Source organism: Delphinus delphis, chromosome 14, assembly GCF_949987515.2.
Source record: "Delphinus delphis chromosome 14, mDelDel1.2, whole genome shotgun sequence".
NCBI lineage: Eukaryota > Metazoa > Chordata > Mammalia > Artiodactyla > Delphinidae > Delphinus > Delphinus delphis.
In genome coordinates, this window is record NC_082696.1 from 62,063,038 (window position 1) to 62,078,329 (window position 15,292).

The 15,292-nt window shown below is 32.0% G+C and overlaps 1 pseudogene; it reads left to right on the plus strand.

The window, feature by feature from the left end:
* Nucleotides 1-1,652: 1,652 nt before the first annotated feature.
* On the plus strand, nucleotides 1,653-15,037 carry LOC132437165 (nuclear receptor coactivator 7 pseudogene; annotated as a pseudogene).
* Nucleotides 15,038-15,292: the final 255 nt, after the last annotated feature.

A 15,292-nucleotide genomic window follows, 5' to 3' on the forward strand; every position in this document is an offset into this window, starting at 1 on the left:
CTGCTGCCAAACTGAAAAAATGCCATTGGGCTTGAAGGGATCAAAGAGGAGATGATGTAATTTTTACAAAGATCTGTATGTTTCATACTTGTTGTCTAATTTTTTCCCCTTTCTATTTTATTATATTTTAATATGTCTATCTTTACTGAGAAACAAAAATGCAGTAATACACTGTACATAAAAGCAAATTCTGTGGAAGAGAAAGGAATTGATGGGCCTAGGGGAAGATGGTAAAGGCAAGAGACTGACAGTAACAAAACAAAACAAAAAGCCCCACAGTCTTTTCCTTCTTTGGTGATAGATAATATATATGTGTGTGTGTGTGTGTGTGTGTGTGTGTGTGTGTGTGTGTGTGTGTGTGTGTGTGTTTGTGTGTATGTATATGTATATTATATATACACAAATATAAGGTTTTTTGTTTAAAAGACTGGGAAAGTTTTAATTCGGTATCAATTTTCATGAACATATATGCCATCTGGTTTGGACATTTTGATGTTACCTGCTGGGACATTTTCCCACCATCCTTCTCCAAGTTAATGTGGCAATGTTAAGTGAAAATATAGAAAATACAATTAGGTTTGTTGATCTACTTAAGCTTTAAAACCATAAATCTATCTATTCATTATTATATTTTAAAGCATTATTTTTATTGAAAATAGTACAAAGTCATAAAATTAGAATAATCTGATATTTAACTTATATATATATATATTTTTCACCACTAACTTTTAAATATCTACAGTTTTTCTTTTCTTTAGCAGTCTTCTCTTAATAAATGGCCACTCCAGCAGCTGCATTCCCTGTGAGTTCTACAACAAACATCACTGAAAATTACTTGTGTTAAGCATAATGTTTTCACAGCTGCAAGCAGGATTTTTAAATAGCAAAGGTGCACTGAAGCTATCCTCAGCAATTAATAAATACAATACTAACAATATTTGTACTTGTGACATTTTTACTCTGAGCATACCAAAGCACTTTACAAATAAACATGTGTTATTAACCTAATTTTTCACAGATGGGGGAAAACCCACTAGATTAGGTTAAGGTGACATAAGTGACTTTGCCAAAGATTGCCCAGCAAATGAGATGCATGACCTTGAACAGAACCCAGGACTCCAATAGGGTCTCTGCTTTGCTTTGTGAAACTCCAGCACCTATTAGAATTTGAAGTTTAAATGAGAACCACTTAATGAATTTTGCACATCACCATATTTGTAATAACATTTGCCATAAAAACCACTGTGCCGGGCTTCCCTGGTGGCTCAGTGGTTGAGAATCTGCCTGCTAATGCAGGGGACATGGGTTCGAGCCCTGGTCTGGGAGGATCCCACATGCTGCAGAGCAACTAGGCCCGTGAGCCACACTACTGAGCCTGCGCGTCTGGAGCCTGTGCTCCGCAACAAGAGACGCTGTGATAGTGAGAGGCCCGTGCACTGCGATGAAGAGTGGCCCCCGCTTGCCACAACTAGAGAAAGCCCTCGCACAGAAACGAAGACCCAACACAGAAAAAATTAATTAATTAATTAATAAAAAACCACTGTGCCAGTTATGTTTCCATTATCTTTTCCATAAAAAAAACAAACATTAAATTTTAGAGAGATTTTTTACAGAGAAAAAAACCTGCAATCAAACCACTCGGGCACTCAGTGATGCGTCTCCTCAGGAGTCCTGTCAGTGAAACGCACAGGAGCAATGGAGGGACAGTTGGTGGATATAAAGGAAATAATAGTCAGGCTTTGGATGACGTTCAGAGGATGAAAGGCAGGAAGAGGCTAATGGAAAGCCCAGGATGTTTGTTCAAAAGGTGTGTTCCTAGCCAGCTATCAAAGCTCATGAGCCTTTTGTCAACGTAGATTAGATATTTTTAATAGTATACTGTAAGTTCTCAACTAATTCTTAAAGATTAAATTGTCCACTGGTTAATAAGAGATACCCTACTTTCAACCAGTCTATGAACTCTGCATATTCATCAATTTTGTGCTACATAAATATATCCATAGTTCCTTATTGTTTAGAAGACTGTAAAAGTCATTCTTAATTCAGTATCTTACCTTTATTAACATATATGCCTTCTGGTTTGGACATGTTGATGCTAACACAGATGGTTGCTACCTGCCAGGGCATTCTGCCACCATTCTTCTCAATCAACATGGCAATGTTAAATGAAAATATAGAAAATAAAGTCAGATTTGTTATTTTCAAAACGGTAAATCTATCTACTCATCATTATGATATTTTAAAGCATTATTTTTTAATTTATTTTTGGCTGTGCTGGGTCTTCGTTGCTGCACACGGGCTTTTGCTAGTTGCTGCGAGCGGGGGCTACTCTTCGTTGCAGTGCACGGGCTTCTCATTGTGGTGGCTTCTCTTGTTGAGCATGGGCTCTAGGCGCATGAGCTTTAGTAGTTATGGCATGTGGGCTCAGTAGTTGTGGCTTGTGGGCTCTAGAGGGCAGGGTCCGTAGTTGTGGCTCACAGGCTTAGTTGCTCCATGGCATGTGGGATCATCCTGGAACAGGGATCGAACCCATGTCCCCTGCATTTGCAGGTGTATTCTTAACCACAGCGCTACTAGGGATGTCCCTAAAGCATTATTTTTTATTAAAAACAGTACATGAAAAGGCATAAAAATTAGAATAGTCTGATAATTAACTGAAATATAGCTGTTTCCTATTAAGACTATGCAAAGGACATTCTTCCATATGTTGTTTCAAAAGCTAATACATTATTGTTTTTAAGAGTAAAAGGGTAACTGAAACACAAGTAAAATGATATGCTTCAAGCAGAATTTCTCTGGCTGTAAATAATTTTTCAAAATAAGTAAGAGTTAAATGATTATAAAAAAAGAATCATGTTTACCTCATAAATATGTATATTACAAAAGCACACTATCTGATATGTAAAAAATCCTGTGCTTAAGTGTTGTCCTGTGGGATTCACAAACAAAATATAATTATAACTTTTTTATAGTATGCTATAGATTACAAATCTCTAATCATGCACATCATATTTGTTTTATATTTTGAAATAGGATTACTTAAAAAATCTCCTTTTGCTTTTTTCCTTAACTATTTTATAATTTATGAAAATAAATCTGCTTAAAAAATAAAACAAAATAATATATATACACAAGAGTATAACATTCTCCTTGCTTCTTCACAATCCTCCAGTTATACATCTGAGTTAAACAAATTAACACAGAAACACACATATTTTATAAAGACTATAAAATATTAATATGTGCATAATCTTATAGCCTTTATGTATATAAATGGAAAATAGTATTCATATCCTCCAAAAACTTGCTTTAAAATAGAATTTTGAGGAATTTATAAACCAATACAATTAGATGCACCTCATTCAAGGTATGCTTAATATTTAAACAACCCTCAGCTGATAAACATTTCAACTTTTTCCAGGTTTATTTCAATTTCAAGTAATGCTACAAAGACTAATGAACATATAATTACTGCACACTTTTTTGAACATATCTCTATAAATTTTCTTAGGTTAAATTATTTGGACAGCAAATATGTAACATTTAGAACATAATAGATATCATCAAATTGCCCTCTAAAAGTTTCAACTAATTTATGATTACTCTAACAGATTATAAGAAGACTGGGGCAAATGTATTTTTCTCTGATTAAATAAGTAATACATCTAATTCAAAATAATATGGCTAAAAGCTGACAATATTGTCTATACAAAATTTTCAGTAAGATAACCATAAACACATTGGTGTACTCTCCAAACTAGACTCAGACAATTGAATGCCTGAACTGTGGATGTACCAACACTTATTAAAGACAGATGGAGCCAGATTTTTTTCAAGTATATTTAAGCTTCAACTCTTTGCCTAAAACACCCATTTAAAAATATAATATAGAATATACCTAAAAAAATGTTACAAGAATTATGCAGTTCCCTACACCATCTGTTTTCTGTGTTAGAGAATCAGAGCATGTAACAATCAGAAAACTGGACAACTTTCAACCCGCCTCTTAGGATTTTGTTCTGGGGCCTCTGTGAGCCATCAGTACTTCTTGGATATCATCTTTTAATGGCTTTTCAGAGTGAGAAATAACAGGATATATCTATGCATAAAGAAAGGAATAGGGAGGAAGTTCTAAAAATGAATTGAGGGAAACCATTGATTCTATTGTTGGAGGAATAGTTTATCAAATACACCACTGGAGAAAGAGTTGAAGACAAAAGCATACTATTAATTATGCATTCTGGAGAACTTTAGTTTACACATTATTTAAAATTATGAAGAGAACCAAGTAGAGGAGTACAAGGAAGTTTCTGGAGAAAGCCAATAAATATCTAAAGCATGATATGGTAAACATATCAACTTGAACTGTAGCTTCACATATAAGAAAAGGATTTCTTTTTTTTTTTTTTTTTTTTGCGGTATGCAGGCCTCTCACTGTTGTGGCCTATCACGTTGCAGAGCACAGGCTCCGGACGCGCAGGCCCAGCAGCCATGGCTCAAGGGGCCAGCCACTCCGCGGCATGTGGGATCTTCCCGGACCGGGGCACAAACCCACGTCCCCTGCATCGGCAGGCAGACTCTTAACCACTGCGCCACCAGGGAAGCCCCAGGATTTCCTTTTAATTGTCAAAAATAATACTTTCAAGAGGACATAAGTACATAACCATAAATTATAAGCCAAAACCACCTTATTAAGTAAAAAAAATCTGAAAATATTTCCACTAAAAATATAGCAGAAGGGAAAGTGAATACCACAAGTGGCTACATCTGAAATAAAGACATAATTTAGGGTCCTTACTTTTCAAATTTCAGAAAAAAAGTTTGTCACTGTCTTGAGCATAAAAAAGACACATTCTTCATGAAATAAGAACACAAGAAAATATCATCAGTAAAAAACAGTCCAAAAGTGAAAAAGGGTGAGATGAGATGGCAGTAGAATGAAATATGAATAAGAAAAAAAAAAAACATAAGAGTGCATCTACTAAATCACAATAGTGTAATCAAATAGTTAAACCCTTAACTAAGAAGCCAATTTGACATTAAAGAAAATCAAATCAATGAGGTAGAAACAGATTTGAAAACATCCAAAAATGCAAATAAATTCAAGAGAGTTGAAAAAAAAAACTTTGAGGAAAGTTTATATGTGTAATTCAGGAAATGGATATACAGTAAATTGTTAATTGATATTCCTGAAGAATAAACCAAGGCAAGTAAAAGAAATGTAACAAAGTAAAAGTAGAATGATAAACCAGAAAAACTCCAAATGATATTCTAAAAAAATGTACACTTCCATGCATATTATGATTCTATTATAAAGATAAAGAAAGATCGTACTGAACGCAAATATATATGTAAAGAAACAAAACTCAGAAATGACCAAAACATGTTTTACAAATTTAAATAAAAATTGTTAGCATGACAACATATATACTGCAATGAACAAATGTGTATCACAGACTATTTTTATACCCAGCTATTTTCATTACAAATGTCACAGAAAGAACATCAGATAAGTAAGATTTCAAAAAACATTTGATGTATTTATTCTAAAAATTATTTGAGGGTGGTTTCCAAGTAACATAGAAAACTTGAATATTAATAACCAAAAAAGGGTATCATTTTATGATGAGACCCATTGTAAGGATTACAAATTAAATACACAAAAAGTGGTCTCTTTAGCAAGTGGTGTTAGGAATGCTGGATAACCACATGTAATTCAATGAAGTTAGAACATTCCCTCACACCATTCACAAAAATAACTCAAAATGGCTTAAAGACTTAAGACATGACAACCATAAAACTCCTAGAAGAGAACATAGGCAAAACATTCTCTGATATAAATCTTAGCAACATTTTTTAGGTCAGTCCCCCAAAGCAATATAAATAAAAGCAAAAATAAACAAATGGGACCTAATCAAACTTATAAGGTTTTGCACAACAAAGGAAACCATAAATAAAATGAAAAGACAACCTAAGGATTGGGAGGAAATATTTGCAAACGATGGGACCAATAAGGGCTTAATCTCCAAAATATACAAACAGCTCATACAACTCAATAACAACAAAAAAACCAAACAACCCAATCAAAAAATAGGCAGAACACCTAAATAGACATTTCTCCAAAGAAGACATACAGATGACCAACAGGTATGTAAAAAGATGCACCACATCACTAATTATTAGAGAAATGCAAACCAAAACTACAATGAGGTATTACCACACACAGGTCAGAATGGCCATCATCAAAAAATCTACAAATAAATGCTGGAGAGGGTGTGGAGAAAAGGGAACCTTCCTACACTACTGGTGGGAATGTAAATTGGTGAAACCACTATGGAGAACAGTATGGACGTTCCTTAAAAAACTAAAAATAGAGTTACCCTATGATCCAGCGATCCCATTCCTGAGCATATACCCAGAAAAGATAAAAGCTCTAATTTGAAAAGATACATGCACAACAAAGTTCGAGGCGGCACTATTTATAATCGCCAAAATATGGAAGCAACCTAAGTGACCATCAAATAGATGAATGGATAAAGATGCAGTATTATGTATATTACTCAACCATAAAAAGAATGAAATAATGCCATTTGCAGCAACATGGATGGAGCTAGAGTTTATCATACTAAGTGAAGTCAGACAGAGAAAGACAAATTTCATATAATATCACTTACATGTGGAATCTAAAAAATAATGCAAGTGAACTTATTTATAAAACAGAAACAGACTCAGACATAGAAAACAAACTTATGGTTACCAAAGGGGAAGGGAGAGGGAGGGATAACTGGGACTATGGGATTAACAGATAAACACTATTAAATTTAAAAAAAAGTAGAATAATTTTTGACCATATTATTAGCAAATGCAATATAAGTTTTTTTGAAAGGAGAAAGTATGTATAAATGTGAAGTCTAGCTTTTAAAGGCCAGATAATATCAACAATTACTGAAAACTGAAGGAAATTGGGGGAGAGCTAAGAAAGAGCTTATTTAAGCTTTGCTTTAAATGGAGGGCTTCAGTCTTTAAAGATACTGTTAAATCTTTACTTTGACAACTAGAAAAAGCACACTAAATATATAATAATACAACCAAAAATAAAAGCAAGAAATCTAAGAGGGTAAGAAATATAAAAATTTTAACAAGATGACATTATAAACAAATATAGCTCATAAAAACAAATTAAATGCATTAAAATTTCTTGCTAAAAATGTATTTCCTAAGTTTTCAAACATGCAATATAGCCTATGCTGTAGATATAGGGTATACCTCAAGAAAAATATACAAAAAATATTAAAAACAAAAGGTTGATCAAAGGCATGTCTAACTAATGTAAATAAAAAGAGCCCTCCAAATCCATAGTAATACTGCATAAAATAGAACTCAAGATAATGAACATTAAATTATCCCTTGAATGAAAGGGTGAAATTCATGATCAAAATATAATTGTAATGAAAATTTTTGCAAAGTCATAAAAATACTTCGTGTAAAACTGTTAGGAAATGCAAATATAAGTAGACAGAAGTAAAAAAGCAATTATTACATTTTGATGTTCTTTCCCATCTTTAGCAGATCAAGTGGGCAAAACCTATACAAAGATAGTGTTTATTTAATGGTATAAGTAATATGGTTAATTTATTGAAGGGATAATACACTTTCTATTATCTTTTTCACCTTCTTTATAACTACATTTTTTACACCAATGAAATATTTACCAATAAAAGTTTGTTCAAAGACAATCTCAATTTTATGGGCCACAATCTCTATACATATTGTGACTCCACACACACTCAGACTAAACTATAACAAAAGCCACCTTTATATCCAGGCATTTGATTTGTTTTTAAATGCTGTGCTATAGAGTTGTTAACTGAACTGTATTTATTGATTTTGTCTAAATTATTTCCAGCATGTTCATTTTCTCTGTTGTAATAGAGTACATTTATGCTTTATAACTTTTAAAAAAATTACCTTCCAATGCTTCCTATGTCAATACTTTATAAAAATATCCATTACAATTATTGTAAAACAATTATACTTTTTAATTGATATTATACATTTTAGTATTAATTTCTCTTATTCCTTTCTTTTTTGTTTGCTAATATTTTCACTTTCTTGATTATTCAATTCAGTTAAAATAGCTTAACATCAGAAAGCCTTACAATCAATTCAATATATACCAAAATGGCATTTCATAAATTTTAACATTCATTTGTCAAAAAATTCATAAATGCTGAATATGAAACTATTTTATTATATCAAAAGGTAAAATTATATGAAAATGTAAATGGATAGTATCTGAAACTGAGTTATAAAAATTGTAACAAGTTTTGCCTAATTCTTCTGCATAAACTCTTGGGCATTCACACCCATGCCAGAAAAAAATACACACACACTTGAACACACATGTAACCAGGCAAAGTTAGTCAGTGTTCTTTATAGTCGAATGTACCACAGCCTTTAATATGGTAAGATGCATTTAGAGATTGTTTTTGTGTCATTTCTTCAATTAAGACATATTTATTTAAGTGAAAATCATTAACATTGTTCTTATCTCTAAGTAGTTTGATCATGCATGCTTATCCTCTTCCTCTGGTCTATCTATAGTTTCTAATTGCTCTACAATGAATAGGTATTGATGAAAAGTAACATTTTTTAAAAAAGTATTTAACTAGAATAAATCATGGGAGACATTTGAAATCTTATAGTGGGGAAAATTTTCTTATGATATCAAAACTAAAAAAAAAACACATAGAAACATGCTTTTATTAGGCAAATTTCAAATGTACCCCAAAGAGAAAGTATTACAAATGAACCCACGTGTAGCACTTCAAAAAGTATCACTTTGCTTATCTTGTTTTCTTTATTTCATCCACCAACACCATTTTTCTTTTCTTTCAAATTCAAGACATACAATATACCTATAAAAACGTCTGTATATATCTCTAGAGATAAGTTTTATTAGCATAAATTCAGTATTGATTTTAAGCAAACAAATTTACCAAAAATCTTAATTTACCCTAAAATGTCCATAATTTGAGATTTGTCACTTTTTTTTTTACAAAAAATATTTTTGGTTGATTTGTCAAATAAGACAGTTTAACTTCAATTTAATAGTAGTACATTATTGAACAATACTGTAGTAAACTATAAGTAATATAATAAAACAAGGTCTATACATATATTTCTATTCATTTACTTAGGTATAATTTTATATATCTACATATATATACACAGTTTCTCTCCCTATCTGTTTTTAAAAATCTTTTTCTATTTAAGTATAATAAATATACAGGAAGATACACATCTTAAGTATATAGTTTAATGAGTTCAGACAAATGAATGTACCCATATAACTCATATCCATATTAAGACGTAAAAAATTCTTCACCAGAAAGTTCCCTCTTGCCACTTTGCAGTACATCTACTACTCAGCAGGAAGACACTATTCCAATTTTGGTTACGTAAATTTTGCCTATTCTGAAAATTCACACTAATCAAATCAGAGGGTAAAAACTATGTAGGAACAGCATGATTTTTGTGAGAGTCAAATTTTCCCTGAATATAATGGTTGTTCACTTCTTTTAATTGCTGAAAGTATTCCATTGTATGGTTATTTTACAATATATTTATCTATTCAACCCTTTTAATATGGAATATTTCCTTTTTTTGTCCACTATGAAGAAAACTTCTATGCATATGATTTTAGAAGTCATTTGTGAATATATTTTTAATTCACTTGGATAAACATGAGTGGAACTCCTATCTCATAGATGTATGTTTACAAAAACTATCAAATAATTTTTACAAAGTGGTTAATTTTATACTTTTGCCAGCAATGTAAGAGAGTTTGGTGTACATTTGAGGTTTTAGTATTTTTAATAATAGTCATTCTAGTAACATAGAGTAGTACTTCATTATGGCAAAATTTGCATTTTTTCTGATGAGTATTATTGTTGAGTACTTTTCCATATGCTTCTTGGCCATGTGCATATTTTCCTTTTAGAAGTGTCTGTTTAAGTGTGTCGATCATTTTTATGTTCTTTGTATTTTTATTTAAAATGTAATTTAAATATATATTATAGATAATATTCATTGTATATTTATACTAAAATTTATTTATAATATAATACATCTTTATTTTATTACATAATTTACTACAATATTCAACAGGAATAATGGCTAGTAAAATAAGGGAAGAAACACAAATAAATAACAAAGATTAGAATGGAAATAAACCTGTCTTTATTATAGGTATTTTATTGTATTAATATTATAGGTACAAACCCTAACAGATATAGAAAACTCTATTAGAACAGTTACTTTATCAAGTAATTTTAGCAAGGTCACAGGACACAAGATCAATTACAAATGCCATTTGTAATTCAGAATACTCAAAAAAAAAAAAAAAACCAACCAAGTAGCATCAAAATTAAAATACTAAAGAATACATTTAGTCACATATGCTTAGAGCAGGGAACTACAAAGCACTGCAAAGAGAAATTAAAGAAAATGTGATAAACGGAGATCTGGTGTTAATGGATTGAAGGATTTGATATTGTTAAACTGCAACTCTGCCCAACTTGATCTGTGATTGCATATCAACATCCTAGGTTTTATAAGTCAACAGGTTGACTTTAAAATTTTTATGCAGAGTCAAATTATCTAATATAGCCAAAACAACCCTGAGGAAAAAAAACAAGGTTGGACAAATGTAGACAGGTAATTCAGTATGAAATAAGACTCTTCACCAAGTGTTGTTAACTAACCATATGCATATCTGTATAGAAAACTAGTTGGGGCAGGGGTTTTACCTGTTTACAGTTTTATTCCCTTCTGACATTCTTTGCCTTTTAGTTGAAGTAGTTTGTCCATTAACATTTAATCTAATTAATATTGTTGGATTGAATATACCACTTCTTAATTTGTTGTGTACTTGTCTATTATTTTATCTAGTTCTCTTTTCTTGCTTTTTCCTTTATTTGAACTTCAAAAAACGCATTTTAGTATATGTTTAATGTGTTCTCAAAGTATTTTATTTAGAAATTAACATCTTTTTTCATAAGTGCGAATTATAAACCTCATGTATCATATCCTCTTTCTAGAAAAGTTATGGCAGTTAACATATCAACCCATTGTGCATTACAGAAATGTATAATCCCTGTTCTTTTTACCAGGAATTTGTTCTTTTAAGATATAAACATAACTAGATATAAATATAACTAGAGCAATGACTACTTCACTCACAGTTTATTATGTTTTAGCTTGTAATTTTTGTTTGTTTTGTGTTATTTTGGCAGGTTTTAGCAGGATTATATGTGCTTCATAATTAGGTGCCTTTCAATCATTTTCTAAATTCTATGTGTATTTATATTTTATGGATATTATCCTCACTTATAAAATTAGAAAGCTAAGACTCAGAAAGATTAAGTCATTTCCTAAAGTCATGTAAATGATGAAGTCAGAATTAGAATCCAGGCCATATTATTTCTAAAATACATATTTCTTAAACAATATACAGCATTATATCCTCACAGAACTTGCTGTCAGAGAGCTCACATTCTCATTAGCAAATTGTCTATAAAATAATTTTATAATATAAATTGGATCTTAAGTAATTTAAAGTAGATATAAATGTAGAAGTAATTAATATTTATATTTATATTCCTAATTTTATTTCAAATGATTAAAATTCAGAATGAAACTTCTGACTCATTCTGAGTTTATACAGGTACAGATGCTTACAACAAAGGACTGATTCATTAATTGACAATAAGATCAAATGTTGACTTTTAAAATTTGGTATCAAATTGATGAATGGATAGATGAATAGATAAAGAAGATGTGGTATGTATATACAATGGAATATTACTCAGCCACAGAAAAATGAAAACGTGCCATTTGTGACAACATGAATGGACCTAGAGGGTATTATGCTTAGTAAAATAAGTCAGAGAAAGACAAATACCATATGATTTCACTTACATGTGTATCTAAAACACAAACAAAACAGAAACAGTCTCAAACTTGTAGTTGCCAGAGGGGAGGGGATGAGGGATGCGTAAAATAGGTAAAGGATTAAGAGGTACAAACTCCCAGTTATAAAATAAAAATTTCATGAGAATGCAATATACAGCATAAGATATATAATCAGTAATACTGTAATAACTTTGTATTGTAACACATGGTTACTAGACTTATTGTGGTGATCATTTTATGATGTATTTAAATGTCAAATCACTATGTTGCACACCTGAAACTAACATATTATTGTATGTCTACTATACTCAAATTTTAAAAAAAGTTTTTATCTAATTCTGTAGTATAAATTTATTTTTGAGATTATTAATTGAATTGATATTATAATCATGTAAAATTTGTCATACAAAATCTTCCCCAGAACTGTTTCATTGTGCTTGTTACATAACTTAAGTAGACTTGCTCTTTCTAAAAAGATTAATTTGGGACTTCCCTGGTGGCACAGTGGTTAAGAATCTGCCTGCCAATGCAGGGGATACGGTTTCAAGCCCTGGTCTGGGAAGATCCCACATGCCGCCGAACAACTAAGCCTGTGCGCCACAACTACTGAGCCTGAGCTCTAGAGCCCGTGAGCCACAACTACTGAGCCCACGTACCACAACTACTGAAGTCCACTTGCCTAGAGCCCGTGCTCCACAACGAGAAGCTACCACAATGAGAAGCCCACGCACTGCAGCGAAGAGTAGCCCCTACTTGCCACAACTAGAGAAAGCCCGCACGCAGCAAAGAAGACCAACGCAGCCAAAAGTAAATTAATTAATTAATTAATTAATTTAAAAAAGATATTACTTTATATTTTCTTTTTTATGTAAATTTCTCTAGTAGCTCTTAACAACCATTCACTTGTTCCAGGGTTTATTATCCTAATTGAGAAAATGTGAAATGAAGTACCACAGCCACTTGAGTTGTAAAACTACTACATCTGTTTAGTTTGGGAAATGGAATATCTGTTCCAGGAATTTACATTCTCATGTTCAGAGAAAGCCCATATAACTGGGGTTAATTTGTGGGAAGACATTTGAAATGAACAAGTAGGTGAGACTTTTCTCTCCTCTAAACCACTGAACATTTATTTCTTATTGAGAAAGGTAAATTATCATCCTTCTGTGAATTATATTTGAGGCAAGGGCATTCAGCAGTGAGTAGGAAATGCAGTTCTCTGGCAGAAGTAGATATAAGTACCACTTTTAACTTATTGGGGGAAGAGGAAATAGATAATGTGATTTTCTTGCTGTGAATACTAGTCTGTATTATGAGTTAACAGGTGAATTTTATGAAGCAGACAATTTTACTAGTGCTACCTTGAATCAGGAAACATTTGAATTCTGTTAAGTAATTCATTTAAATATTGATTGATTTGTTTGGTTAATGGAAGGAATGTTATCTATTTGCCAAGCATTGGGCTACAATTCTGAATGTATATTTCAGTAAAGAAAATATCTTCTTTGCTTTCTGGGGATTTTTTTCTCATAAAAATGATCTATATTTATTCAGACCTGGAGGAGAAGTGAAATGATTTTTCAACTTGAATATAAGTAAAAGGGAATTTTTAAACTACTTCCTAGATTTAGTGCATACAGTGGCAATCATGAAAATACTGGGAGATTTTGAATTAGAATCAAACTCTCTAAAAGGCTCCCATTATCATTCTAGGGTAAAAATACAAGTACATGAATGGTTATAAATCTTGTTAATTGATTCTCTACAAAGCATTATCATTCATGTGCTTAATATTAGGTATGTATTTATTCTATAGTATGCATTATTAATTAATCCTTTAAACATAATTGTGAGGCAAAATTCTTTATAATTACTATAATCCAGCAATATTTATCTTTTATTATTTAAGTAATATACATAGCAAGGCATTGTTCTAAGTGCCTAAAAATATTAACACATTTAAAACTCATTAAAACTCTATAAAATAGGTACAAATAAATATTATTTCTACTTTCAGCTGAGGAAAATTTGAAGAAACAATATTAAGGTCACACAACTATGGATCCCAGTGGACCTGGGATTCATCATATAAGCTATACCCTAAGTTCCATATTTGTTTTGTTGGGAGAGATAATAGCATAATGAATTCTCATATACTCATCACCCAGTTTCAACAACTAGAAATATCTGCCCAATTTTGTTTTAACTGTATCCTCCCCAACGTATCCACATTTTAGTGTTAGATGGAACTGAGTAAGGTCAGCAAGAACCTCTGACACTCATGCTGCATTTGAATCTATAGGCAAAGAAAATTCCTTTTTTAGGGGAAGATGATGACTTTGCTTACTTAGAAGAACTTTCTTCTCAAACTGATAGTGGAAAGACCAAAAAAGACACCTCAAAGCAGTACCTTTCTCTTGACTGCGAGGAGCTAAGGTAGCTAAGTCAAAAAAATTGGTTCTGCTACAGGAATTCAAATACACTCAACTCTGAATTTTTTAGCAACAGGGTGTGATGCTGAACTGAGGGGGCTCTAGATTTAGAAGCTCATGAGAATCATGATATAATGCTGGAAGTGGACAAGCAATTCGGTTCCCCAGAAAGCCAGGTGGAGAACACATTGAACATACATGGAGATATAAAGTTAAACTTATTGAATATTACCTTAATAAGAACAAAGAAGGGTCACAGATACGTGAAAACTTGCAGAAGACAGAATTAAATGATGGAAAAATTATTGAAACAGTGGGAAAATACATCACCCTTAGTAGTTATTTTCTCCAGGCATGTGATCCCTCAACTGAGGGCAATTAAGAGCCGGATAAAACCTGAAGGAGAAAGTCTCTTTCACTGCAACTAGGTTCTTTAACAGAAGAAAATCTGAGTAAAAAGTTACTAGATTCCTCTTTGGTATCTACTTCAGATATCAGCTGCTAAGGTGCACATTGATAATAAATCTGAAATTCAGTTATGACTGTTAAAGATAATTCAGGTACCCATTGGAAATATATGTCCTTCCAAAGAAGAGAAGAGTATTAAGATTCCACCCATATTTCTATAAAGCGGGAAAACCAACGAGAAAAGGTTTTGCTACTCACACTGCAGCTGTGATCCAGCAGTACAACAAAGGAAGGAAGCAACCAGAGTACTGGTTTGTTGTTCCTTGGAGAGAAGTTGTCAGAAGATAAAAGATCACCATGGATCCAGGAAAGCTGGCAGTTTCTTCTTACATACTGAGAGATGCTCACATTCACTGAAGATAAGTGCACATCAACTTTAAACCCTCCTTGTCTACATTGCAGCTTGCAGAATCGCA